Genomic DNA, 27,141 nt, shown 5'->3' with positions numbered 1-27,141 from the left:
ATATCATGATAAATGTTTATTATTAATGCTAGAATTGTATTAACCGGAAACATAATACATGTGTGAATACATAGACAAACAGAGTGTCACTAGTATGCCTCTACTTGACTAGCTCGTTGATCAAAGATGGTTATGTTTCCTAACCATAGACATGAGTTGTCATTTGATTAACGGGATCACATCATTAGGAGAATGATGTGATTGACTTGACCCATTCTGTTAGCTTAGCACTTCATCGTTTAGTTTGTTGCTATTGCTTTCTTCATGACTTATACATGTTCCTATGACCATGAGATTATGCAACTCCCGTTTACCGGAGGAACACTTTGTGTGCCACCAAACGTCACAACGTAACTGGGTGATTATAAAGGTGCTCTACAGGTGTCTCCGAAGGTACTTGTTGGGTTGGCGTATTTCGAGATTAGGATTTGTCACTCCGATTGTCGGAGAGGTATCTCTAGGCCCTCTCGGTAATGCACATCACTTAAGCCTTGCAAGCATTGCAACCAATGAGTTAGTTGGGGATGATGTGTTACGGAACGAGTAAAGAGACTTGACGGTAACGAGATTGAACTCGGTATTGAGATACCGACGATCGAATCTCGGGCAAGTAACATACCGATGACAAAGGGAACAACGTATGTTGTTATGCAGTTTGACCAATAAAGATCTTCATAGAATATGTAGGAGACAATATGAGCATCCAGATTCCGTTATTGGTTATTGACCGGCGACGTGTCTCAGTCATGTCTACATAGTTCTCGAACCCGTAGGGTCCGCACGCTTAAAGTTTGATGACGGTTATATTATGAGTTTATGTGTTTTGATGTACCGAAGGAGTTCGGAGTCCCGGATGAGATCGGGGACATGACAAGGAATCTTAAAATGGTCGAGACGTAAAGATCGATATATTGGACGACTATATTCGAACATCGGAAAGGTTCCGAGTGATTCGGCTATTTTCGGGAGTACCGGCAGTTACGGGAATTCGTATTGGGCCTTAATGGGCCATACGGGAAAGGAGAGAAAGGCCTCAAAGGGTGGCCGCACCCCTCCCCATGGGCTGGTCTGAATTGGACTAGGGAGGGGGGTGCCCCCTTCCTTCCTTCTCCTTTTCCCTTCCCTTTCCTTCTCTCCTTCTCCTACTGCTTGGAAGGGATCCTAGTTCTACTAGGAAAGGGGGAATCCTACTCCCGGTGGGAGTAGGACTCCCCTAGGGCGTGCCATAGAGAGGGCTGGCCCCTCCCCTCCTCCACTCCTTTATATACGTGGTCAGGGGGCACCCCATAGACACAACAATTGATCTCTTGATCTCTTAGCCGTGTGCGGTGCCCCCCTTCACCATAATCCACCTCGATCATATCATAGCGGTGCTTAGGCGAAGCCCTGCGTTGGTAGAACATCATCATCGTCACCACGCCATCGTGCTGACGAAACTCTCCCTCAACACTCGGCTGGATTGGAGTTCGAGGAACGTCATCGAGTTGAACGTGTGCAAAACTCGGAGGTGTCGTGCATTCGGTACTTGATCGGTCGCATTGTGAAGACGTACGACTACATCAACCGCGTTGTGCTAACACTTCCACTTTCGGTCTACGAGGGTACGTGGGCACACTCTCCCCTCTCGTTGTTGTGCATCACCATGATCTTGCATGTGCGTAGGAAATTTTGAAATCACTATGTTCCCCAACAGTGCTATCAGAGCCAGGTTTTATGCGTTGATGTAATATGCACGAGTAGAACACAAGTGAGTTGTGGGCGATATAAGTCATACTGGTTACCAGCATGTCACACTTTGATTCGGCGGTATTGTTGGATGAAGCAGCCCGGACCGACATTACGCGTACGCTTACGCGAGACTGTTTTTACCGCCGTGCTATGCACACAGATGACTAGCGGGTGTCAGTTTCTCCAACTTTAGTTGAACTGAGTGTGGCTACGTCCGGTCCTTGCGAAGGTTAAAATAGCACCAACTTGACAAACTATCGTTGTGGTTTTGATGCTTAGGTAAGAACGGTTCTTGCTAAGCCCGTAGCAACCATTTAAAACTTGCAACAACAAAGTAGAGGACGTCTAACTTGTTTTTGCAGGGCATGTTATGATGTGTGATACGTCTCCAACGTATCTGTAATTTTTGATTGCTCCATGCTACTTTATCTACTGTTTTGGACTATATTAGGCTTTATTTTCCACTTTTATATTATTTTTGGAACTAACCAATTAACCGGAGGCCCAGCCCAGAATTGCTGCTTTTTTTGCCTATTTCAGTATTTCGAGGAAACAGAATATCAAACGGAGTCCAAACGGAATGATACCTTCGGGAACGTGATCTTCTCACCGAACGTGATCCAGGAGACCTGGACCCTACTCCAAGAAGTTTCCGGGGAGGTCACGAGGGTGGAGGGCGCGCCCCCACCCCCTGGGCGCGCCCCCCTGCCTCGTGGGCCCCTCGGAGCTCCACTGACGTGCTCCTTCCTCCTATATATACCTATGTACCCCCATTAGACCAGGGGGAGCCAAAAACCTAATTCCCCCGCCGCAACTTCCTGTATCCACGAGATCCCATCTTGGGGCCTGTTCTGGAGCTCCGGCGGAGAGGGCATCCATCACGGAGGGCTTCTACATCAACACCATAACCCTTCCGATGAAGTGTGAGTAGTTTACTTCAGACCTTCGGGTCCATAGCTAGTAGCTAGATGGCTTCTTCTCTCTTTTTGGATCTCAATACAATGTTCTCCCCCTCTCTCGTGGAGATCTATTCGATGTAATCTTCTTTTTGCGGTGTGTTTGTTGAGATCGATGAATTGTGGGTTTATGATCCAACTTATCTATGAATAATATTTGAATCTTCTCTGAATTCTTTTATGTATGATTGAGTTATCTTTGCAAGTCTCTTCGAATTATCCGTTTGGTTTGGCCAACTAGATTGGTAGTTCTTGCAATGGGAGAAGTGCTTAGCTTTGGGTTCAATCTTGCGGTGTCCTTACGCAGTGACAAAAAGAGTTGCAAGGCACGTATTGTATTGTTGCCATCGAGGATAACAAGATGGGGTATTTATCATGTTGCATGAATTTATTCCTCTACATCATGTCATCTTGCTTAAGGCGTTACTCTGTTTTTAACTTAATACTCTAGATGCATGCTGGATAGCGGTCGATGAGTGGAGTAATAGTAGTAGATGCAGGCAGGAGTCGGTCTACTTGTCACGGACGTGATGCCTATATACATGATCACACCTAGATAACCTCATAACTATGCTCAATTCTATCAATTGCTCAACAGTAATTTGTTCACCCACCGTAGAATATCTATGCTCTTGAGAGAAGCCACTAGTGAAACCTATGGCCCCCGGGTCTATTCTCATCATATCAATCTCCATTACTTTATTTTACTTGTTTTGCTTTTACTTTTTACTTTGCATCTTTATACCAAAAATACCAAAAATATTATCTCTATCAGATCTCACTCTCATAAGTGACTGTGAAGGGATTGACAACCCCTAAGCGTTGGTTGCGAGTTGCTACTGTTTTGTGCAGGTACGAGGGACTTGCGCGTGACCTCCTATTGGATTGATACCTTGGTTCTCAAAAACTGAGGGAAATACTTACGCTACTGTGCTGCATCACCCCGTCCTCTTCGGGGAAAACCAACGCTAGCTCGAGACGTAGCAAGAAGGATTTCTGGCGCCGTTGCCGGGGAGGCCTACGCCAAGTCAAGTCAAGATTTACTCTCCCCGTCAATGAGCCATTTCTGGCGCCGTTGCCGGGGAGGCCTACGCCAAGTCAAGTCAGGATTTACTCTCCCGTCAACGAGCCATTTCTAGCGCCGTTGCCGGGGAAGCCTACGCAAAAGTCAACATACCAAGTACCCATCACAATCTCTATCTCTCGCATTACATTATTTGCCATTTGCCTCTCGTTTTCCTCTCCCCCACTTCACCCTTGTCGTTTTATTCGCCCTCTCTTTCCCTTTGCCTTTTGTTTGCTCGTGTGTTAGTTTGCTTGCTTGTCGTGATGGCCCAAGATGCTACCAAATTGTGTGACTTCACCAATACCAATAACAATGATTTCCTTAGCACTCCGATTGCTCCTCTTGCCAATACTGAATCTTGTGAAATCAATACTGCTTTGCTGGATCTTGTTATGAAAGATCAATTCGCCGGCCTTCCTAGTGAAGATGCCGCTACTCATCTAAATGGCTTTGTTGATTTATGTGATATGCAAAAGAAAAAGGATGTCGATAATGATGTCGTTAAATTGAAGCTATTTCCTTTTTCGCTTAGAGATCGTGCTAAAGTGTGGTTTTCATCTTTGCCTAAAAATAGTATTGATTCTTGGAACAAGTGCAAAGATGCTTTTATCTCTAAGTATTTTCCTCCCGCTAAGATTATCTCTCTTAGGAACGACATTATGAATTTTAAGCAACTTGATCATGAACATGTTGCACAAGCTTGGGAGAGAATGAAATTAATGCTACGTAATTGTCCTACTCATGGTTTGAACTTATGGATGATTATACAAAATTTTATGCTGGATTGAATTTTGCTTCTAGAAATCTTTTAGATTCGGCCGCGGGAGGCACTTTTATGGAAATCACTTTAGGAGATGCTACTAAACTCCTAGATAATATTATGGTCAATTATTCTCAATGGCATACTGAAAGATCTACTAATAAAAAAGTGCATGCTATAGAAGAAATCAATGTTTTGAGTGAAAAGATGGATGAACTTAGGAATTTATTTGTTAAGAGTGTTTCTTCTGATCCCAATAATATGCCTTTATCTACTTTGCTTGAGAATAATAATGAATCTATGGATGTGAATTTTGTTGGTAGGAATAGTTTTGGTAACAACGCGTATAAGAGGGAATTTTAATTCTAGGCCTTATCCTAGTAATCCTTCTAATAATTATGGAAATTCCTACAACAACTCTTATGGAAATTTTAATAAGATGCCCTCTGAATTTGAGAGTAGTGTTAAAGAGTTTATGAATTCGCAAAAGAATTTCAATGCTTTGCTTGAAGAGAAATTGCTTAAAGTTGATGATTTGGCTAGGAACGTTGATAGAATTTCTCTTGAGGTTGATTCTTTAAAGCTTAGATCTATTCCTCCTAAGCATGATATCAATGAGTCTCTCAAAGCCATGAGAATTTCCATTGATGAGTGCAAAGAAAGAACCGCTAGGATGCGTGCTTACAAAGATGCCTTTATTAAAGCGTGTTCTTCTAAATCCTATGAAAATCAAGATGAAGATCTAAAGTTATTGATGTGTCCCCTATTAAATCTTTGTTTTGCAATGTGAATCTTGATGAATCTGATTATGATCTTCCCTTACCTAGAAGGCGTTCTAAGAATTCTGAGTTTTTAGATCCTGATGATGAAATTGATAAAAAAGGGATTGAAAGAAATAAAAATCTAGATATTGCTAAACCCACTATTTTGGATCTCAAGGAATTTAACTATGAAAATTGCTCTTTAATTGATTGTATTTCCTTGTTGCAATCCGTGTTAAATTCTCCTCATGCTTATAGTCGAAATAAGGCCTTTACCGAACACATTGTTGACGCCTTAATGCAATCTTATGAAGAAAAGCTTGAGTTGAAAGTTTCTATCCCTAGAAAACTCCATGATGAGTGGGAACCTACAATTAAGATTAAAATTAAAAATTACAAGTTTTATGCTTTGTGTGATTTGGGTGCTAGTGTCTCTACTATCCCCAAAGCTTTGTGTGATTTGCTAGATTTCCGTGACTTTGATGATTGCTCTCTAAACTTGCATCTTGCGGATTCCACTATTAAAAAGCCTATGGGAAGAATTAATGATGTTCTTATTGTTGCAAATAGGAATTATGTGCCCGTAGATTTTATCGTTCTTGATATAGATTGCAATCCTTCATGTCCTATTATTCTTGGTAGACCTTTCCTTAGAACGATTGGTGCAATTACTGATATGAAGGAAGGGAATATTAAATTCCAATTTCCCTTAAAGAAGGGCATGGAACACTTTCCTAGAAACAAAATAAAATTACCATATGAATCAATCATGAGAGCCACTTATGGATTGCCTACTAAAGATGACAATACCTAGATCTATCCTTGCTTTTATGCCTAGCTAGGGGCGTTAAACGATAGCGCTTGTTGGGAGGCGACCCAATTTTATTTTGTGTTTTTTGTTTTTGGTTCTGTTTAGGAATAAATAATCCATCTAGATTCTGTTTAGATGTGGTTTTATCTTTTAATTAGTATTTGTGCCAAGTTAAACCTATGAGATCTTCTTGGAAGATAGTTATTTGATCTTGCTGTAATTTCCAGAATCTTTGCGCTCAGTGCCCGAATTGTCAAAAATCACCAGAACGTGATAAAATAGTGATTCCAATTGCTGCTGATCAATAAACAAATTTCCCAGGTCTTCTAATTTTGGTAGAATTTTTTGGGTTCCAGAAGTTTGCGTTAGTAACAGATTACTACAGACTGTTCTGTTTTTGACAGATTCTGTTTTGCGTGTGTTGTTTGCTTATTTTGATGAATCTATGGCTAGTAAAATAGTTTATAAACCATAGAGAAGTTGGAATACAGTAGGTTTAACACCAATACAAATAAAGAACAAGTTCACTACAGTACCTTAAAGTAGTCTTTTGTTTTCTTTCTCTAACGGAGCTCACGAGATTTCTATTGAGTTTTGTGTTGTGAAGTTTTCAAGTTTTGGGTGAATTCTTTTGATGGATTATGGAACAAGGAGTGGCAAGAGCCTAAGCTTGGGGATGCCCATGGCACCCCCAAGATAATCCAAGGACACCAAAAAGTCAAAGCTTGGGGATGCCCCGGAAGGCATCCCCTCTTTCGTCCACTTCCATCGGTAATTTACTTGGAGCTATATTTTTATTCACCACATGATATGTGTTTTGCTTGGAGCGTCTTGTATTATTTGTGTCTTTGCTTGTTAGTCTACCACAATCATCCTTGCTGTACACACCTTTTGAGAGAGCCATGTATGAATTGAAATTTGTTAGAATACTCTATGTGCTTCACTTATATCTTTTGAGCTTGATAGTTTACTCTATGTGCTTCACTTATATCTTTTTGAGCGTGATAATTTTGCTCTAGTGCTTCACTTAGATCTTTTAGAGCACGGTGGTGGTTTGTTTTAAAGAAACTTGATCTCTCATGCTTCACTTAGATTATTTTGAGAGTCGTTAATAGCATGGTAATTTGCTTAATGTTAATATACTTGGTATTCAAGATATGTGAAACTTTCTTTTTAGTGGGTTGAATACTAAGATAAGTTTGATGCTTGATAATTGTTTTGAGATATGGAGGTGATAATATCATAGTCGTGCTAGTTGAGTAGTTGTGAATTTGAGAAATACTTGTGTTGAAGTTAGCAAGTCCCGTAGCATGCACGTATGGTTAAAGTTGTGTAACAAATTTGAAGCATGAAGTGTACCTGGCTTGTGCATCCTTATGAGTGGCGGTCGGGGACGAGCGATGGTCTTTTCCTACCAATCTATCCCCCTAGGAGCATGCGCGTAGTACTTGATTTTTGATGACTTCTAAATTTTTGCAATAAGTATATGAGTTCTTTTGACTAATGTTGAGTCCATGGATTATACGCACTTTTACCTTTCCGCCATTTGCTAGCCTCTTCGGTACCGTGCATTGCCCTTTCTCACATTGAGAGTTGGTGCAAACTTCGCCGGTGCATCCAAACCCCGTGATATGATACGCTCTTTCACACATAAACCTCCCTATATCTTCCTCAAAACAGCCACCATACCTACCTATCATGGCATTTCCATAGCCATTCCGAGATATATTGCCATGCAACTTCCCATCATCATCATCATCATCATGACATGCTTTACTTTTGTCATATTGCCATTGCATGATCTTGTAGTTGACATCGTATTTGTGGCAAAGCCACCATGCATTATTTTTCATACATGTCACTCTTGATTCATTGCACCATCCCGGTACACCGCCGGAGGCATTCATATAGAGTCATATCTTGTTCTAGTATCGAGTTGTAATCATTATGTTGTAATCAATAGAAGTGTGATGATCATCATTATTAGAGCATTGCCCAATCAAAAAAAGAGAGAAAGGCCAAAAAGAAAAAAAGAAAGGCCCAAAAAAGAGGAGAAAATAAAAAGGGCAATGCTACTATCTCTTTTTCCACACTTGTGCTTCAAAGTAGCACCTTGTTCTTCATGTAGTGAGTCTCATATATTGTGCTTCAAAGTAGCACCATGATTTCATATAGTGAGTCTCATAAGTTGTCTTGTTCATACTAGTGGGAATTTTTCATTATAGAACTTGGCTTGTATATTCCAACGATGGGCTTCCTCAAAATGCCCTAGGTCTTCATGAGCAAGCAAGTTGGATGCACACCCACTAGTTTTCTTTTGTTGAGCATTCTTAGCTCTAGTGCATCCGTTGCATGGCAATCCCTACTCCTTGCATTAACATCAATTGATGGGCATCTCCATAGCTCATTGATTAGCCTCGTTGATGTGAGACTTTCTCCTTTTTTGTCTTCTCCACACAATCCCCATCATCATATTCTATACCACCCATAGTGCTATGTCCATGGCTCGCGCTCATGTATTGCGTGAAGGTTGAAAAAGTTTGAGATTATTTGAGTATGAAACAATTGCTTGGCTTGTCATCGGGGGTATAGAAGTTGGGAACATCTTTGTGTGACGAAAATGAAGCATAGCCTAACTATATGATTTTGTAGGGATGAACTTCCTTTGGCCATGTTATTTTGAGATGACATAATTGTTTGATTAGTATGCTTGAAGTATTATCATTTTTTATGTCAATATGAACTTTTGTCTTGAACCTTTCGGATCTGAATATTCATACCATGATTAAGAAGATTTACATTGAAATTATGCCAAAGTATCACTCCGCATCAAAAATTCTCTTTTTATCATTTACCTACTCGAGGACGAGCAGGAATTAAGCTTGGGGATGCCTGATACGTCTCCAACGTATCTATAATTTTTGATTGCTCCATGCTACTTTATCTACTGTTTTGGACTATATTGGGCTTTATTTTCCACTTTTATATTATTTTTGGGACTAACCTATTAACCGGAGGCCCAGCCCAGAATTGCTGTTTTTTGCCTATTTCAGTATTTCGAGGAAACAGAATATCAAACGGAGTCCAAACGGAATGAAACCTTCGGGAACGTGATCTTCTCACCGAACGTGATCCAGGAGACTTGGACCCTACTCCAAGAAGTTTCCGGGGAGGTCACGAGGGTGGAGGGCGCCCCCCCCTGGGCGCGCCCCCTGCCTCGTGGGCCCCTCGGAGCTCCACCGACGTGCTCCTTCCTCCTATATATACCTACGTACCCCCATTAGACCAAGGGGGAGCCAAAAACCTAATTCCACCGCCGCAACTTCCTGTATCCACGAGATCCCATCTTGGGGCCTGTTCCGGAGCTCCGCCGGAGAGGGCATCCATCACGGAGGGCTTCTACATCAACACCATAGCCCTTCCGATGAAGTGTGAGTAGTTTACTTCAGACCTTCGGGTCCATAGCTAGTAGCTAGATGGCTTCTTCTCTCTTTTTGGATCTCAATACAATGTTCTCCCCCTCTCTCGTGGAGATCTATTCGATGTAATCTTCTTTTTGCGGTGTGTTTGTTGAGACCGATGAATTGTGGGTTTATGATCCAACTTATCTATGAATAATATTTGAATCTTCTCTGAATTCTTTTATGTATGATTGAGTTATCTTTGCAAGTCTCTTCGAATTATCCGTTTGGTTTGGCCAACTAGATTGGTAGTTCTTGCAATGGGAGAAGTGCTTAGCTTTGGGTTCAATCTTGCGGTGTCCTTACTCAGTGACAGAAAGAGTTGCAAGGCACGTATTGTATTGTTGCCATCGAGGATAACAAGATGGGGTATTTATCATATTGCATGAATTTATTCCTCTACATCATGTCATCTTGCTTAAGGCGTTACTCTGTTTTTAACTTAATACTCTAGATGCATGCTGGATAGCGGTCGATGAGTGGAGTAATAGTAGTAGATGCAGGCAGGAGTCGGTCTACTTGTCACGGACGTGATGCCTATATACATGATCATACCTAGATAACCTCATAACTATGCTCAATTCTATCAATTGCTCAACAGTAATTTGTTCACCCACCGTAGAATATCTATGCTCTTGAGAGAAGCCACTAGTGAAACCTATGGCCCCCGGGTCTATTCTCATCATATCAATCTCCATTACTTTATTTTACTTGTTTTGCTTTTACTTTTACTTTGCATCTTTATACCAAAAATACCAAAAATATTATCTCTATCAGATCTCACTCTCGTAAGTGACCGTGAAGGGATTGACAACCCCTAAGCGTTGGTTGCGAGTTGCTACCGTTTTGTGCATGTACGAGGGACTTGCGCGTGACCTCCTACTGGATTGATACCTTGGTTCTCAAAAACTAAGGGAAATACTTACGCTACTGTGCTGCATCACCCCCTCCTCTTCAGGGAAAACTAACGCTAGCTCGAGACGTAGCAATGTGATATGGTCAAAACATGATGAGATATAAGTTGTTGTATAAGATGATCATGTTTTGTTGAAGTTATCGGCAACTGGTAGAGGCCTTATGGTTGTCTCTTTATTGCATAAGATGCAAGCGCCAAATAATTGCTTTACTTTATCGCTATGCGATAGCAATAGTTGCAAGAGCAATAGTTGGCGAGACGACCATGTGACGACACATTGATATAGATCAAGATGATGGAGATCATGGTGTCATGCCGGTGACGATGGAAATCATGACGATGCTTTGGAGATGGAGATCAAAGGCACAAGATGATGATGGCCATATCATGTCACATATTTTGATTGCATGTGATGTTTATCTTTTATGCATCTTATCTTGCTTTGATTGATGGTAGCATTATAAGATGATCTCTCACTAAATTTCAAGATAAAAAGTGTTCTCCCTGAGTATGCACCGTTGCCAAAGTTCGTCGTGCCCAGACACCACGTGATGATCGGGTGTGATAAGCTCTACGTCCATCTACAACGGGTGCAAGCCAGTTTTGCACACGCAGAATACTCTGGTTAAACTTGACGAGCCTAGCATATGCAGATATGGCCTCGGAACACTAGAGACCGAAAGGTCGAGCGTGAATCATATAGTAGATATGATCAACATAATGATGTTCACCATTGAAAACTACTCAATTTCACGTGATGATCGGTTATGGTTTAGTTGATATGGATCACGTGATCACTTAGATGATTAGAGGGATGTCTATCTAAGTGGGAGTTCTTAAATAATATGATTAATTGAATTTAAATTTATCATGAACTTAGTCCTGGTAGTATTAGCATATCTATGTTGTAGATCAATAGCTCGCGTTTAGCTCCTCTGTTTTATTTTTGATATGTTCCTAGAGAAAACTAAGTTGAAAGATGTTAGTAGCAATGATGCGGATTGGATCTGTGATCTGAGGTTTATCCTCATTGCTGCACAAAAGAATTATGTCCTTGATGCACCGCTAGGTGACAGGCCTATTGCAGGAGCAGATGCAGACGCCATGAACGTTTGGCTAGCTCAACATGATGACTACTTGATAGTTTGGTGCACCATGCTTAACAGCTTAGAATCGGGATTTCAAAGACGTTTTGAACGTCATGGACCATATTGAGATGTTCCAGGAGTTGAAGTTAATATTTCAAGCAAATACCTGAGTTGAGAGATATGAAGTCTCCAACAAGTTCTATAGCTAAAAGATGGAGGAGAATAGCTCAAGCAGTGAGCATGTGCTCAAATTGTCTGGGTACTACAATCGCTTGAATCAAGTGGGAGTTAATCTTCCAGATAAGATAGTGATTGACAGAATTCTCTAGTCACCATCACCAAGTTAGTAGAACTTCGTGATGAACTATAATATGCAAGGGATAACAGAAATGATTCCCAAGCTCTTCGTGATGCTGAAATCGACGAAGGTAGAAATCAAGAAAAACATCAAGCATTGATGGTTGACAAGACCACTAGTTTCAAGAAAAGGGCAAAGGGAAGAAGGGGAACTTCAAGAAGAACGACAAGTAAGTTGCTGCTCAAGTGAAGAAGCCCAAGTCTGGTCCTAAGCCTGAGACTAAGTGCTTCTACTGCAAAGGGACTGGTCACTAGAAGCGGAACTGCCCCAAGTATTTGGCGGATAAGAAGGATGGCAAAGTGAACAAAGGTATATTGGATATACATGTTATTGGTGTGTACTTTACTAGTGTTTGTAGAAACCCCTCGGCATTTGATACTGGTTCAGTTGCTAAGAGTAGTAACTCGAAACGGGAGTTGCAGAATAAACAGAAACTAGTAAAGGGCGAGGTGACGATGTGTGTTGGAAGTAGTTCCAAGATTGATATGGTCATCATCGCACACTCCCTATACTTTCGGGATTAGTGTTGAAACTAAATAAGTGTTATTTGGTGTTTGCGTTGAACATGAATATGATTTGATCATGTTTCTTGCAATACGGTTATTCATTTAAATTAGAGAATAATTGTTTTTCTGTTTACATGAATAAAACCTTCTATGGTCATACACCCAATAAAATGGTTTGTTGGATCTCGATCGTAGTGATACACATATTCATAATATTGAAGCCAAAAGATGCAAAGTTAATAATGATAGTGCAACTTATTTGTGGCACTGCCGTTTAGGTCATATTGGTGTAAAGCGCATGAAGAAACTCCATGCTGATGGGATTTTGGAATCACTTGATTATGAATCACTTGATGCTTGTGAACCATGCCTCATGGGCAAGATGACTAAGACTCCGTTCTCCGAAACAATGGAGCGAGCAACAGATTTGTTGGAAATCATACATACTGATGTATGTGGTCCGATGAATATTGAGGCTCGCGGCAGGTATCATTATTTTCTGATCTTCACAGATGATTTGAGCAGATATGGGTATATCTACTTGATGAAACATAAGTCTGAAACATTTGAAAAGTTCAAAGAATTTCAGAGTGAAGTGGAAAATCATCGTGACAAGAAAAAAAAGTTTCCACGATCTGATCGCGGAGACAAATATTTGAGTTACAAGTTTGGTCTTCAATTAAAACAATGTGGAATAGTTTCACAAATTCGTGCCACCTGGAACACCACAAAATGATGGTGTGTCCGAACGTCATAACCATACTTTATTGGACATAGTGCAATCTATGATGTTTCTTACCGATTTACCACTATAGTTTTGGGGTTGTGCATTAGAGACAGTTGCATTCACGTTAAAAAGGGCACCATCTAAATCCGTTGAGACGACATCGTATGAACTGTGGTTTGGCAAGAAACCAAAGTTGTTGTTTCTTAAAGTTTTGGGTCGCGATGCTTATAAGAAAAAGTTTCATCCTGATAAGCTCAAACTCAAATCGGAGAAATGTGTCTTCATAGGATACCCAAAGGAGACAGTTGGGTACACCTTCTATCACAGATCCGAAGGCAAGATATTCGTTGCTAAGAATGGATCCTTTCTAGAGAAGGAGTTTCTCTCTAAAGAAGTGAGTGGGAGGAAAGTAGAACTTGATGAGGTAACTGTACCTGCTCCCTTATTGGAAAGTAGTTCATCACAGGAATCTGTTCTTGTGACTACTACACCAATTAGTGAGGAAGCTAATGATGATGATCATGTAACTTCACATCAAGTTACTACCGAAACCTCGTAGGTAAACCAGAGTGATATCGGCACCAGAATGGTACGGTAATCCTATTCTGGAGGTCATGTTACTTGACCACGACGAGCCTACGAACTATGAGGAAGTGATGATGAGTCCAGATTCCGCGAAATGGCTTGAGGCCATGAAATCTGAGATGAGATCCATGTATGAGAACAAAGTATGGACTTTGATTGACTTGCCCATTGATCGGCGAGCCGTAGAGATTAAATGGATCTTCAAGAGGAAGACGGACATTGATAGTAGTGTTACTATCTACAAAGCTAGAATTGTCGCAAAAAGGTTTTCAACAAGTTCAAGGTGTTGACTACGATGAGAGTTTCTCACTCGTATCTATGCTTAAGTCTGTCCGAATCATGTTAGCAATTGCCGCATTTTATGAAATCTGGCAAATGGATAAACAAAACTGCATTCCTTAATGGATTTATTAAAAAAGAGTTGTATATGATGCAACCAGAAGGTTTTGTCAATCCTAAAGGTACTAACAAAGTGTGCAAGCTCCAACGATCCATTTATGGATTGGTGCAAGCCTCTCGGAGTTGGAATAAACGCTTTGATAGTATGATCAAAGCATTTGGTTTTATACAGACTTTTGGAGAAGCCTGTATTTACAAGAAAGTGAGTGGGAGCTCTATAGCATTTCTGATATTATATGTGGATGACATATTGCTGATTGGAAATGATATAGAAGTTCTGGATAGCATAAATTGATACTTGAATAAGAGTTTATCAAAGAAAGACCTCGGTGAAGCTGCTTACATATTGAGCATCAAGATCTATAGAGATAGATCAAGACGCTTGATAAGTTTTTCAATGAGTACATACCTTGACAAGATTTTGAAGTAGTTCAAATGGAACAGTCAAAAAGGAGTTCTTGCCTGTGTTACAAGGTGTGAAGTTGAGTAAGACTCAAAACCCGACCACAGCAGAAGATAGAGAGAGAATGAAAGTCATTCCCTATGCCTCAGCCATAGGTTCTATAAAGTATGCCATGTTGTGTACCAGATCTATTGTATACCCTGCCCTGAGTTTGGCAAGGGAGTACAATAGTGATCTAGGAGTAGATCACTGGACATTGGTCGAAATTATCCTTAGTGGAATAGGGATATGTTTCTCGATTATGGAGGTGACAAAAGGTTCGTCGTAAAGGGTTACATCGATGCAAGTTTTGACACTGATCCAGATGACTCTAAGTCTCAATCTGGATACATATTGAAAGTGGGAGCAATTAGCTAGACTAGCTCCATGCAGAGCATTGTTAACATAGAAATTTGCAAAATACATACGGATCTGAATGTGGCAGATGTCACATCCCTAGCTTCTGGCATTGCTCTAGGCTAGCTTCATGTGTGCATCATGTCTATATTTTTGAAAACTTGAATTGAGGAATATTGGAAGCCTCAAAACCCTAAATAAAAGAGGGGCAAAAACCCTAGAAATCTCATTCATTGCTCCAAAAGGCTCTTCTTAAATGTTTGATAATTTTTGGTAAGGGTTCTGGTCCCAACCAAAATATTGAACATTTTTAAGGATTTATTTTTGGGACTTTGAATTTAAATCATTAGCTATTTGAATTTGAATTATATTCATATAATTAGAATATAATTTCAAATACCCCTGAAATATTTTATGAGCTTTTGGAAAAGTCCATCTAGCCAAATAAAATTATTCAGAGGAGTTTTTGGCATTGTTTGAATTTGTTTAAAATTCAAAACAGTGGCAAAACGAAATTAAATAAAACAAAACAGAAGAAAAAAATAAAAGAGAGAGAGAGAAGGACTTACCTGGCCTCACCCGTGCAGCCCACCAGAACCGGCCCAGCCGGCCCAGCCCGCCACCGCTACTCCCCCCCCTGTCGTCTTCCTCTTGCCAGTGGGAGCAGCTGCGTGCTCGCACGCGCGCGGCCGAGGAGGCCACCTCCTCCCTGCCTGGCTGCCTCCTCCTTCCCTGGTCCCTCCCGCGACGCCACGCAGCCCCGACCCCCTCTCACTTCTCCCTCGCTCTCTGGACCTCCCTCCCCCTCGCTCCTCTGTTTCCCCTCCCGCGACCGAACGGAGCCGCCGCCACCGACGAGAGCCACCGTGGCTACCGGCCACCCCACGGCTCACCGACGCCCCAGGAAGCTCCGCCGGTCCTCCCTCTACCTCCTCAACGAGCCACGAGGCCCCGGACGTGCCACAACACCGCCCTCGATGCCTTCTTCAACCTCGGGACCGCCGGCCATCTTCGTCAAATTCGCCGGCTCCGGACCGTCCCCGACCTCGCCGAGCGTCCCCTCGTCATCGCCGTGAGTCACTGACCCTCTCCCCTAACTCAGCATGCTCCCCTCCGTGCCGTAGCGCCGTTCCCCACGAGCACCGAAGCCACCGTCCGCCATTGCTGCTGCACGCATAGCCTCCGTGCTCCCCTGGCCTCACTGAGCTGCTCTTAGTGCTCCCCATGTCTAGCAGGTGCTGCCCAGCCTCTCCATTTGCTCACTGATGCACCGTAGCGACGCGCCCGAGCACCACCGAACACCATCGCCGCCAAAGCTCGTCGCCGGCATGAGTTCCGGCGACCCCACGACCTCCCACTCGGTCCTCTGGATGCGCGGGAGCAAGGGCCATCCCCTGGTGCCCTCAGCGCGCCAAACTGACGCCTCTAGCGCAAGTCCGGCGTGCCCCGCCGTGTTCTGTGGTCGCCGTCGGCTGGTCTCCGGCGTGCTGACGTGGCGTCGTCGTTAGGGGCTAATGACCCTGCTAACTAACCCTGTGACACTGACAGCGGGCCCCGTAGCGGGTCAAAGCCCGAGTCAACGCGGGATTAGCCCCTGTGTCACTGACGTGTGGACCCCACACGTCAGGTTTGACCCGAGCCGGCCCCTGTTGACTTGCTGACGTCATGCCAACGTCATGCTGACGCAGTAATGTTTTCTGGATTTAATTTAATTCTGAAATTCCAGAAAATGAATATAAACTTCTAAAATTCATAGAAAATTAACCGTAACTCCAAATTAAATAATTTATATATGAAAAATTATCAGAAAAATTCAAGGAATCCATCTGTACCATTTTCATGCATGTTAGAACAACTTATAGCTGCTGTTTAGCACAAATCAAATAAAGGGCATTTAAATAATCACATATGGAGTTTGAATTTGAATCTTGTATTCAAACCAACTTCATTTAATCTGTTGCTAGTTGCATTGGCTCAAAACACATTCATTTTGCCATGTCATGATCATGCATCATATTGTGCATTGCATTGATTGTGTTCCCTTCTGTGTTGCCGGTATTTGTCCCCTCTCGATAGACGTGATACCGATGATGTGATCGTTGACACTGATGAAGACTCAATGTTATCTTCAAAAGTGCCAGGCAAGCAAAACCCCCTTGTTCATTCCGATACAATCCTACTCTCTCGCTCCTGCTCTCTTTTACTGCATTAGGACAACACCGATTCATCTGTTACTTGCTGCGGTAGCTGAACCCCTTTGTCCTTTGCATGACCTGTCATTGCCACAGTAAATAGATGAAACCCACTAGCATGAGTAGGAGTTGTTTGAGCCCTGATGTGCCTACTCATTCATGTTTGTTTGTCATGCCTGCTATTGCTTAGAGTTGAGTCAGGTCTGATTCATCGGGGATGAATCAGAGGCGTGTGAACCTGTCCTACTGTGTGTGAGCTAAGTGTGTGAACACGATTTGGTAAAGGTAGCGGTGAGAGGCCATGTAGGAGTACATGGTGGGTTGTCTCATTGCAGCCGTCCTCAGGAACTGAGTTCTGTGTTTGTGATCCATGATTCAGCTACTACCACGCATTGGGCCCGAAACCAATGGACCCTCTCGGCTTCTTGATCACCCTTGTCCTCTGTCCAGGAGTTGCAAGTAGTTTCTGGTGTTTGTAGTATGCTGGAGGCCGTGGGCAGCGCTGACCGTAGGGGTGGGCTGTGATGCGGTAGGCACGTGGCACGGTGTACCGGGCGCCCGTTTGGTGTCTCGGGAACCCTGTTCACATCGTTTGGGGCTGTGAGCGAAACTCCGGCCGGATCTCCTCATGGATGGAACCCGAATAGGCGATAAACCTGGACTAGAGACTTAGGTGATTAGGTAGGTCGTGGCCGACACCCACGTTGGGCTTCCGCTTGAAGGTTGCCGAGTACATGTCGTGTAAACGGCGGTAAGTGGTGAGAGCGTGTGTGAAGAAGTACACCCCTGCAGGGTTAACCTAATCTATTCGAATAGCCGTGTCCGCGGAAAAGGACTTCTGGGTTGCTTATATCAGTTCATAGACAAGTGAAAGTGGATACTCTAAAATACGCAAGATAAGCGTGAGTGCTATGGATGGCGTTCTCGTAGGGAGACGGGAGCGGATCCATAGTGGTGTATTGATATGGTGAATATGTGGACTCGTGTGCGCCACCTCAAAAAAGTTACTCGCAGTCGTAGTTCAGGATAGCCACCGAGTCAAAGCTGGCTTGCTGCAGTTAAACCCCACCATCCCTTTGTTGATAATGATGCATATGTAGATAGTTCTGATGTAAGTCTTGCTGGGTACATTTGTACTCACGTTTGCCTATTTTATGTTTTTGCAGAGAGACTTCAGTCTCACTAGTATTTCCGCGTGGTCTTCGACGTTTAGCTTGTTACCTCAGCTACGATCTTGTGCCTCGGCAGGATTTGGTAGATAGTCAGGCTTCTCAGCCTTTTTCATTTATAGATGTCTGTACTCAGACATGATAGCTTCCGCTTGTGCTTGATTTGTATGCTCTGAATGTTGGGTCATGAGACCCATGTTTGTAATATCTCGCTCCTCGGAGCCTATTGAATAGATTACTTGAGTCATAGAGTCATGTTGTGATGCCATGTTGTATTTGCACATATCGAGCATATTGTGTGTATGTTATTGAAATGCTTGGTATGTGTGGGATCTGACCATCTAGTTGTTTATCTTTAGTAGCCTCTCTTACGGGGAAATGTCTCCTAGTGTTTCCACCGAGCCATGGTAGCTTGCTACTGCTCCGGAACACTTAGGCTGGCCGGCATGTGTCCTTCTTCGTTCCTGTGTCTGTCCCTTCGGGGAAATGTCACGCGGTGAATACCGGAGTCCTGTTAGCCCGCTACAGCCCGGTTCACCGGAGTCCTGCTAGCCCAGTGCTACAGCCTGGATTCACTCGCTGATGACCGACACGTTCGATGCTGGGTCATGGATGCCTGTCCCTGTAAGTCTGTGCCGCTTTGGGTTTACGACTAGCCATGTCAGCCCGGGCTCCTTATCATATGGATGCTAGCGACACTGTCATATACGTGTGCCAAAAGGCGCAAACGGTCCCGGGCAAAGGTAAGGCGACACCCGTGGGAATACCGTGCGTGAGGCCGCAAAGTGATATGAGGTGTTACATGCTAGATCGATGTGGCATTGAGTCGGGGTCCTGACAGCGTTGGTATCAGAGCTTGACTGCCTGTAGGATTACCAAGCCAAACTGGTCGAAGTTGAGTTTAGAAATTCTTTAGTTATATAAGGGAATTGATTGTGGGATGGAACGTAAGGCTCTTTTTACTCCTTATACCTCATGCCCTTCTGATCTGAGTCATCTTATCTTTCCTGCGGGGATTAAGAACTAGGCTATCTCTTCTTTCTATTAGGATCACGTGTTACTAATCAGTAGACTTATAAGATTGTTGGATTTAAGTCTCAGTTCAGTTCCTACTACTTCCGTATGTTAATTGTTGATCTCGGAACCTTGATATTGTGCTTCTGAGTGGTTATGCCACCATTTTTGTGATTGTCTCAAATCTTTTTGAGCAATTATAGCCGTTATGCTGTCCGAGTCATCCCAGGTTTCTAAATAGTCCGATGCATTTGCAAATCCCTTCCTTCTGTTTCCGATGTTCCCATGGGCCAGATTAACCACACTAATCGGTGTGTTGAGGTAATTATTGCCTCGACATATATGTTGGAATTATTATTATGACCCTAAGTGCTTAGGGGATCATCTAGTGGTCTAGCCATGATTTGTGTCCTAGTGTGAAGATTCTGGCCTTTATTCTCGGAAGCATCCCGTGATGCTACTTAGTAGTAGGTATTCTACTCCTGGGTTCTGAACCCGAGATTCACTCTACCTACTTCATGTTGATAGTAATTGCTAGTGCCTTTAGGATATTAGTAACCTTTGCGATAGTCCTTGAAGTCCGTGGTATCTTCTTCTTCCAAATACCATGAACTACTTATGGCAGATGTTTATTGGATCAAAAAAAATCACAATTAGAGTACTCTTGAGGAGTTCTCCATTCATAAATCGTGACTCTGCCAGTTCTACCTTTCTGCATGGGTTATCCGGAAGAAATATGTTGAACTTGGTTCGACATACTAATCTATGCATCCACAACTCAGAAAGTTATATGTTCCTTTGAGTTGTTCTCTTTAGTTGCATTCTGACCCTCGTCTATCAATTGATAGTCAAGAGTATGCGTGCGTTCGTTCATCGATGCCTATGACTCTTGTGGTCTGTCAAGCCATTCTATTCCGGAATGACTAGGAGAAACAAACTCCAGTACCTCTTCCATATCTAGGATTGGGTCAAAGTAGTTGTATTCCGCAGATCAAATGCCAATCCAGCTTTTGGTTCTGCTCTACCTTGGAGTATTACATATTTTATATCGAGATTGTTATAGGAATTGCACACCATCCCATGAACTCTTGGTACAGTGATACTTCTTGCCATCACTGTTCATTCCTCGGCCCTCGTGTTGATGCAACCGGAATACCGACAAATGAATTGTGATGTGTGAAATCAATACTGCTAGCAACTCTGTTGCTTGGTAGTTAAAGGATAATAATTTCATTCTTAGTATGTTGGTTTTCGAATCATCCTTCTAAGACTGATCGTGCTACCTAGTCCTTATTTCGGTGCACCCTTCGATTGATGAGTTAGGATCTTGTCAAGTCCTCACTCATTTGATCATATCGTCTTGCCCTCAAAAGCAAGATTGTTCTCGAGCTTAGTAACATACCGGTGGTTCGTGACTTTCCAAATATCTTCTTGGAGGTGTTACCGGGTTGTCACCTGACCGCTATGTTGAGTTCGTGATCAAGTTGGTTTCTTGTGAACCACCTTCTCTCCAAGAATCGGTGTTAGATATCCCTGAGCTAGTTGGTTAAGCTAGACAACAACTTGGAGAGTTGGAAGATAAAAGCTTGTCTGACTTAGTTCGTTCCAAAGGGATATTCTTGTGTAGTGTGTGTTGAAGAAAGATGATATCTTCATCGATTGGTCCTTGTGATCAGTTGCTGGACCTATTGTCTTATCAATCCTTTGATTTGAGTGTGGGCTATCGTCAAATCAAATCAGTACCAACGATGCTCGTAATGTTGTCTTATTCGTGGTTGATCCCTCGAGCATACACCATTATATCTTTTAGGTCTGACCAATGCTATCACTTGTTCACTTAACTATGGAATTCCTTTTAAAAGGAAACCCAGATGAATTGTTGTTGTGCCCATTGACAACATCCTTGTCTTCTCCATAATTTTGCTGAACATTAAGCTAGTGTTGGAAACTTTTGAAAGCATTTGTTCATGCTAGCTCATGAAGCATATGTTTGGATGAAGGTAGTGACTTCCTTTAATTCATGTGCATCTGATGCAAGTTGCCGCCGTGGATTCGAGAAAGTCAATGTTGCTTTCTTTGGAATCATTCCAAATCAGTCATGCACACGTGCGAAGAATGCTGTGGTTTGAAGACTTGCAACCTTCAATCTATATGTATCCCTAGCACACCAAGCCACTGATTGATTTGTTCAAGGAGAAGGAGTTCCTTCATAAGAGCTAATCCGGACTTATGAAAGAACTTCGATACCCTCGTTGATGGTTCCCCCTCCTGAACTCGGTAGTGTTTTATTATAAGACTACCACGTGGTCATGCTTGTCTGGGACAACGTGTTCACATGTTTGTAGCAGAACCAGCTCATGTTTTGGAGCTTGCTATCGTAGTTCATCTCCCGAGAATCCCGCAACGTCATCTCGTCGATTTGTGTTGCAAACTTTCATTTTTCTTCCTAAGACTCGATGAGCCTGGAATATCCTAACACCAACCAGAGCTGAATCTCAGGCAGATATGATGGTTGGAACATTTCCCTAAGAACTATAATATTGGTCTCTCGATAACCGGTAAGGTGGATGTCGTGGCCAACACACCCATCCGGTAGACCTATTATTATAGTATCTTGTTTGAGGAAGTTGGCCACCCCCCCCCTAGGGATTTCGTAGGATTTACTCCCTAGTTGCCCCTATGGATTTTTGTGTTCCCGAAGTCCGACCTTTTACTTGATGTTTTAGATATCAAACCATATCTATGAATGGGTTATACTAGCACATCAAGGAGAACATTAGAAGCGGAGTGCTAAATGTCTCTCGGTCGATCATCCAGATTTTATTTGCTTGGCCTCGCTAAGGTGAAATCTGAGAAAGTGTTATCCTCCTTCGCATCTGCATCGTCCATCGCTATTCATCATGGTAGTATGTTGTGTTGTCAGCACCCTTGACGCGGTTGTTGATAAAACCTTGATGATTGTGGAAATGCTCAAGTTCTTGAGAGCACGCACAAGCGCTACGTCTTATCATCGGCACTAGCTGGGATTGCCCCAGATTTCCTCGGTTATGCTATAACCACTCCAACAGTGAATTCACTCTCTATTGTTGGGTTCTTCCCCAGTTACCAGAATCATTCCCAGCATTTGCATTTTGTTCCCAGCTTGCACCGCCAATGTGCCATTCTACCATGGGTCTCTTCCATTTCCGGTGATAAGCAAAATTCATCCATTACGTTGTCTTCAACAAGGTAATCCACATCATCCAAGTTTGAGTATGCCATTCTACCGAACCCCTCTAAATGATCGATTATGATTTGCCTTAAGCTGGTATAAAGAGTTTCAATGATCTCTGAATCAAAGGTAATTCTTTTGCCACTTAAGGGGAGATATCTACGAGTCACGGTTCCGAAGGTGTCTCGTTGTGGTATCATGGCAACTCAACTCCTCGCTACGTTGACAACCGATTACCACCTTCTTAAGTGTGGAATTGTTGTCCACCTAGTGAACCTTCGTCATCCGTTTCTTTCCACCCCTCTTGATGTGTATCTCGTGTCTCAACCCGAGAGATGGTCCTATGTCTCATTCCGTGAGTTGTTCGATCTTCAAGAAGATCGACCCTTCTAGAGTCTCCTTCTTCCCTCCATGTCATGTTGGCAGGATTTCTCAAAACAAGACATCAAGACAATGATGGTGAATGAATCAACGTTCAACTGAAGTGCACCCTGGATCGTGAAGATTGTACTAGTTTGCGTTTCCCCTTCATCCTACCCTACGCTTGAATCTCGAGACGAGATTCTTGTTTAGTGGGGGTGAGTTGTCACATCCCTAGCTTCTGGCATTGCTCTAGCCTAGCTTCATGTGTGCATCATGTCTATATTTTTGAAACTTGAATTGAGGAATATTGGAAGCCTCAAAACCCTAAATAAAAGAGGGGCAAAAACCCTAGAAATCTCATTCATTGCTCCAAAAGGCTCTTCTTAAATGTTTGATAATTTTTGGTAAGGGTTCTGGTCCCAACCAAAATATTGAACATTTTTAAGGATTTATTTTTGGGACTTTGAATTTAAATCATTAGCTATTTGAATTTGAATTATATTCATATAATTAGAATATAATTTCAAATACCCCTGAAATATTTTATGAGCTTTTGGAAAAGTCCATCTAGCCAAATAAAATTATTCAGAGGAGTTTTTGGCATTGTTTGAATTTGTTTAAAATTCAAAACAGTGGCAAAACGAAATTAAATAAAACAAAACAGAAGAAAAAAATAAAAGAGAGAGAGAGAAGGACTTACCTGGCCTCACCCGTGCAGCCCACCAGAACCGGCCCAGCCGGCCCAGCCCGCCACCGCTACTCCCCCCCCCTGTCGTCTTCCTCTTGCCAGTGGGAGCAGCTGCGTGCTCGCACGCGCGCGGCCGAGGAGGCCACCTCCTCCCTGCCTGGCTGCCTCCTCCTTCCCTGGTCCCTCCCGCGACGCCACGCAGCCCCGACCCCCTCTCACTTCTCCCTCGCTCTCTGGACCTCCCTCCCCCTCGCTCCTCTGTTTCCCCTCCCGCGACCGAACGGAGCCGCCGCCACCGACGAGAGCCACCGTGGCTACCGGCCACCCCACGGCTCACCGACGCCCCAGGAAGCTCCGCCGGTCCTCCCTCTACCTCCTCAACGAGCCACGAGGCCCCGGACGTGCCACAACACCGCCCTCGATGCCTTCTTCAACCTCGGGACCGCCGGCCATCTTCGTCAAATTCGCCGGCTCCGGACCGTCCCCGACCTCGCCGAGCGTCCCCTCGTCATCGCCGTGAGTCACTGACCCTCTCCCCTAACTCAGCATGCTCCCCTCCGTGCCGTAGCGCCGTTCCCCACGAGCACCGAAGCCACCGTCCGCCATTGCTGCTGCACGCATAGCCTCCGTGCTCCCCTGGCCTCACTGAGCTGCTCTTAGTGCTCCCCATGTCTAGCAGGTGCTGCCCAGCCTCTCCATTTGCTCACTGATGCACCGTAGCGACGCGCCCGAGCACCACCGAACACCATCGCCGCCAAAGCTCGTCGCCGGCATGAGTTCCGGCGACCCCACGACCTCCCACTCGGTCCTCTGGATGCGCGGGAGCAAGGGCCATCCCCTGGTGCCCTCAGCGCGCCAAACTGACGCCTCTAGCGCAAGTCCGGCGTGCCCCGCCGTGTTCTGTGGTCGCCGTCGGCTGGTCTCCGGCGTGCTGACGTGGCGTCGTCGTTAGGGGCTAATGACCCTGCTAACTAACCCTGTGACACTGACAGCGGGCCCCGTAGCGGGTCAAAGCCCGAGTCAACGCGGGATTAGCCCCTGTGTCACTGACGTGTGGACCCCACACGTCAGGTTTGACCCGAGCCGGCCCCTGTTGACTTGCTGACGTCATGCCAACGTCATGCTGACGCAGTAATGTTTTCTGGATTTAATTTAATTCTGAAATTCCAGAAAATGAATATAAACTTCTAAAATTCATAGAAAATTAACCGTAACTCCAAATTAAATAATTTATATATGAAAAATTATCAGAAAAATTCAAGGAATCCATCTGTACCATTTTCATGCATGTTAGAACAACTTATAGCTGCTGTTTAGCACAAATCAAATAAAGGGCATTTAAATAATCACATATGGAGTTTGAATTTGAATCTTGTATTCAAACCAACTTCATTTAATCTGTTGCTAGTTGCATTGGCTCAAAACACATTCATTTTGCCATGTCATGATCATGCATCATATTGTGCATTGCATTGATTGTGTTCCCTTCTGTGTTGCCGGTATTTGTCCCCTCTCGATAGACGTGATACCGATGATGTGATCGTTGACACTGATGAAGACTCAATGTTATCTTCAAAAGTGCCAGGCAAGCAAAACCCCCTTGTTCATTCCGATACAATCCTACTCTCTCGCTCCTGCTCTCTTTTACTGCATTAGGACAACACCGATTCATCTGTTACTTGCTGCGGTAGCTGAACCCCTTTGTCCTTTGCATGACCTGTCATTGCCACAGTAAATAGATGAAACCCACTAGCATGAGTAGGAGTTGTTTGAGCCCTGATGTGCCTACTCATTCATGTTTGTTTGTCATGCCTGCTATTGCTTAGAGTTGAGTCAGGTCTGATTCATCGGGGATGAATCAGAGGCGTGTGAACCTGTCCTACTGTGTGTGAGCTAAGTGTGTGAACACGATTTGGTAAAGGTAGCGGTGAGAGGCCATGTAGGAGTACATGGTGGGTTGTCTCATTGCAGCCGTCCTCAGGAACTGAGTTCTGTGTTTGTGATCCATGATTCAGCTACTACCACGCATTGGGCCCGAAACCAATGGACCCTCTCGGCTTCTTGATCACCCTTGTCCTCTGTCCAGGAGTTGCAAGTAGTTTCTGGTGTTTGTAGTATGCTGGAGGCCGTGGGCAGCGCTGACCGTAGGGGTGGGCTGTGATGCGGTAGGCACGTGGCACGGTGTACCGGGCGCCCGTTTGGTGTCTCGGGAACCCTGTTCACATCGTTTGGGGCTGTGAGCGAAACTCCGGCCGGATCTCCTCATGGATGGAACCCGAATAGGCGATAAACCTGGACTAGAGACTTAGGTGATTAGGTAGGTCGTGGCCGACACCCACGTTGGGCTTCCGCTTGAAGGTTGCCGAGTACATGTCGTGTAAACGGCGGTAAGTGGTGAGAGCGTGTGTGAAGAAGTACACCCCTGCAGGGTTAACCTAATCTATTCGAATAGCCGTGTCCGCGGAAAAGGACTTCTGGGTTGCTTATATCAGTTCATAGACAAGTGAAAGTGGATACTCTAAAATACGCAAGATAAGCGTGAGTGCTATGGATGGCGTTCTCGTAGGGAGACGGGAGCGGATCCATAGTGGTGTATTGATATGGTGAATATGTGGACTCGTGTGCGCCACCTCAAAAAAGTTACTCGCAGTCGTAGTTCAGGATAGCCACCGAGTCAAAGCTGGCTTGCTGCAGTTAAACCCCACCATCCCTTTGTTGATAATGATGCATATGTAGATAGTTCTGATGTAAGTCTTGCTGGGTACATTTGTACTCACGTTTGCCTATTTTATGTTTTTGCAGAGAGACTTCAGTCTCACTAGTATTTCCGCGTGGTCTTCGACGTTTAGCTTGTTACCTCAGCTACGATCTTGTGCCTCGGCAGGATTTGGTAGATAGTCAGGCTTCTCAGCCTTTTTCATTTATAGATGTCTGTACTCAGACATGATAGCTTCCGCTTGTGCTTGATTTGTATGCTCTGAATGTTGGGTCATGAGACCCATGTTTGTAATATCTCGCTCCTCGGAGCCTATTGAATAGATTACTTGAGTCATAGAGTCATGTTGTGATGCCATGTTGTATTTGCACATATCGAGCATATTGTGTGTATGTTATTGAAATGCTTGGTATGTGTGGGATCTGACCATCTAGTTGTTTATCTTTAGTAGCCTCTCTTACGGGGAAATGTCTCCTAGTGTTTCCACCGAGCCATGGTAGCTTGCTACTGCTCCGGAACACTTAGGCTGGCCGGCATGTGTCCTTCTTCGTTCCTGTGTCTGTCCCTTCGGGGAAATGTCACGCGGTGAATACCGGAGTCCTGTTAGCCCGCTACAGCCCGGTTCACCGGAGTCCTGCTAGCCCAGTGCTACAGCCTGGATTCACTCGCTGATGACCGACACGTTCGATGCTGGGTCATGGATGCCTGTCCCTGTAAGTCTGTGCCGCTTTGGGTTTACGACTAGCCATGTCAGCCCGGGCTCCTTATCATATGGATGCTAGCGACACTGTCATATACGTGTGCCAAAAGGCGCAAACGGTCCCGGGCAAAGGTAAGGCGACACCCGTGGGAATACCGTGCGTGAGG

Source organism: Triticum aestivum, chromosome 7A, assembly GCF_018294505.1.
Source record: "Triticum aestivum cultivar Chinese Spring chromosome 7A, IWGSC CS RefSeq v2.1, whole genome shotgun sequence".
NCBI lineage: Eukaryota > Viridiplantae > Streptophyta > Magnoliopsida > Poales > Poaceae > Triticum > Triticum aestivum.
This window is presented reverse-complemented; position numbering follows the sequence as displayed.